Raw genomic sequence first — 3,149 nt, forward strand, 5'->3', positions numbered from 1 at the left:
GCTGTGATGACGTCACCGCCGGCTGTGAGTGCTATTTTTACAGCATCCTTCACCGAGCCGGCGGTTACTATTGCTGCGGATTCCGCGGCGGCGACCGCGGCGGCTGCTACCATGCCCCCGCCATCGGCAACGACGGCCGATCCATCAGGTACGCATGGGGCTTCTCGCCAATCTCTGCCACCTTCCCATCTGCCTGACCTCTTGGATGGTTTTCCCTTGGGTTCAGGTGATGGGTTTGGCGGCTATCGGCCTGTAATTGACCCTACAGGTGCGTAGGGTTCTTTTGGCCCTTTTCATATATATATATATATATATATATTTTTTTTATATATCATCTTTTCCTAACTGCTTTATGTTTTTTGCAGTGTCGGATTCCAATGAAGTGTATGTTCCACGATGGAACATTCGCCGAGGAACAACCCTTCGCACCCCTGTGGAGTGCGTGGAATGGGCTCGTCACGCTGCTCCCAGTGGTGCGTTGGGGGAAGCCATGGCTAGCTACCAGGAGGGTAGGCTACCCAATGAGCTTCAGGTTCTCCTGGCCCGGATGCAGCTGCGCGTCGAGCTGCTTTGTCGTGAAAACGACAAGTTAAAAGCAGCTCGCCTTAAAGAAGTGGCTCAGGCGCGAGCTGTCCGGGAGGAGAACCAAAGGCTTTCCGCATTAGCCGCGGAAAAGGAGAAGGCCTTCAAGGCCCTCGAGGTTGAAGTTCAGGCTCGACTCGAGGCCCGTTCCAAGGCTGCCCAAGCTGTTAATGAACAGCTTCGGCTGGCTAAGAAAACTGCGAGGAACGCAATCGAGAGGGCCACCAAGGCTGAAGCCGTTGCTGAGCCTCTACGCGTGGAGAATGAAGAGCTTAAAGCCAAATTAGAGGCTCTCCAGCAGGCTCATGATGCCTTGGCGATGGAGGACGCTAAGAAGCTTCAAGAAATCCTGGACCAGAGGGGGGTGCTTGACCATACCGAGCGTAAGCTAAAGGGCGTCGAGGAGGCTGCGGCTAAAGATGTGTTGCTTGCCAACCTCAACAGGAGTGAAGCCGAACGCGCCCGTAACGAAGCTCAAGCTGCCCTCCAAGAAGCTCTGGTTGCCAAGGAATGGCTTCTTCGAGAAGCGTTGTCTCAGGTAAGTTTAGCTTCATGTCTTCACGCTTTTCTTTATAAATAGAAAAGGTTCTGATATTTTTATCTTTTCTTTGTAGGTTGTGCATCGGGTCTTCTCAGAGACGTCTTATGACGATGCTATGAGCGCAGCCCTCAACGCTTCTCATGAGGATGGGGAAAAGGCCGGCTTCCTGCTTGGTCTAGGGTTCGTTGAGAAAGGCATCCCGCCTTCCAACTTCCCTTTGTACAATGTTGATACTGAAGCTGTTTACGACCAAGCAGTGAATCAGTATGCCGCCTTCCCGCATCCGGTGGTGGAGAAGGTGAACGAAGTCGCTGCTGCTGATGATGGGCTTGCTATCCTTAGAGCTTTCCTTGAACCACCACGCTCTACTGATGGAGCTGGTCCAAGTGGAAGTGGTCCTGAAGCTTGATTCTGAAGATCCCTTTCCATCATTAGCATAGATTTTTGCTTTTGTATAGCTCTGTAATATTTGAATTTGATGAAATAAAGATTGTGTTTGTTCTTTGCCTTGTTTATTTTACGCATGTTTTGATCTAACTTAGTAATTTCTTTAGTACTTAGATAAGTTAACTTTTTAACGTGGTAAATTATAAGTTTGTTTCGCTTCCTCTTTCATGATTGTGCGGGTATGACCGTCACTTACACTTAGTAGGATGGCTTAACTTTACTTATATCTGACCTGCGTGGAAGTTTTCCTCATCTTTTCTGAGGATAAGTTAACCTTTGAACGTGGTAGATAATAGGTGTGAAGTTTTGCTTCCTCCTTCGTGATTGTGCGGGTAGGACCGTCACTTGCACTTACAAGGATGGCTAAACTTTACCCATATCTGACCTGCGTGTAGGTTTTCCTCATCATTTTTTGAAATTTCTAAGTGTTTAGGATAAGTTAACCTTTGAACGTGGTAGATGATAGGTTGAAGTTTTGCTTCCTTGCTCGTGATTGTGCGGTAAGACCGTCACTTGCACTTACAAGGATGGCTAAACTTTACTTACACCTGACCTGCGTGTAGGTTTTCCTTATTTTTAGCGTTGTGTTTATGCGGGTTTTGCCGCCTTCCACACGTAACGACTTAGTTCTTCCCCCATTTATGCGGTGAATACCGGCACTAGTGTGGGAAGTTCATAAGTATAAAGGTAAGGCTATCAACACATTGTGAAAGGAGAACCATTTCCATTAGAAGTGGCTCTAGGCCTTTTCTTTACAAGTTTGGAATTGATCTACATATAACATTTGCGTAATTGAGCTCCATTCCATGTTCTTGGGATGGGAGTGCCATCGAGCCTTTCGAGCCGGTATGCACCCTTTCCCAGGACTTCTTTGATAATGTATGGCCCTTCCCAGACCGGGGCCAGCTTTCCTGGGCGTTCTTGGTTCGAAGCCTCGTTGTTACGCAGTATGTAGTCTCCTACATTGAAGTTGCAGAGTTTTACCCGCGTGTTGTAGTACTTTTGCATTTGTCGCTTGTAGTTCTCTTCACGCACTGCGGCTAAGTCTCTGCGTTCCTCGGTTAGCATAAGGTCCAACCGTCTTTCGGCATCATTGTCTTCTGGCTGAATCAAGACCCTTGGTGAGGGTAAACCAATTTCGACCGGGACCATGGCTTCAGTGCCATAAGTGAGACTGAACGGTGTTTCTCCCGTACTGGCCTTCTTCAGCGTTCTGTTTGCCCAAAGGACGTGTGGAAGCTCGTCCACCCAGCCGGATCTGTGTTCCAAGAGTCTTTTCTTTATGCCTTCGACGATGCTCTTATTTGCTCTTTCCACCTCACCATTACCTTGCGGGTGTGCCACTGAGGTAAAGGTGTGGGTGATTTGAAGTTCTTTCAGCCACTGTTGTAGCTTCTTGTCAGCAAAGTTGGTGCCGTTATCGCTCACCAAATTCTGGGGAATGCCGGTGATCATCGCTACACCCTCAGCTGTTGGCCATCCCATCATGCCGTGGACTGAGGATACCACGGCGTTGAATCTTGCCATCCCGTCTCTCCCGAAGAGGATGTCGTATGTATGGTGTGGCTTCCTCATCACG

The sequence above is a fragment of the Bidens hawaiensis genome, unplaced genomic scaffold (genome assembly GCF_021521415.1).
Source record: "Bidens hawaiensis isolate Kalapana, Puna unplaced genomic scaffold, B.hawaiensis_p1.1 tig00008841_1, whole genome shotgun sequence".
Taxonomy (NCBI): Eukaryota; Viridiplantae; Streptophyta; class Magnoliopsida; order Asterales; family Asteraceae; genus Bidens; species Bidens hawaiensis.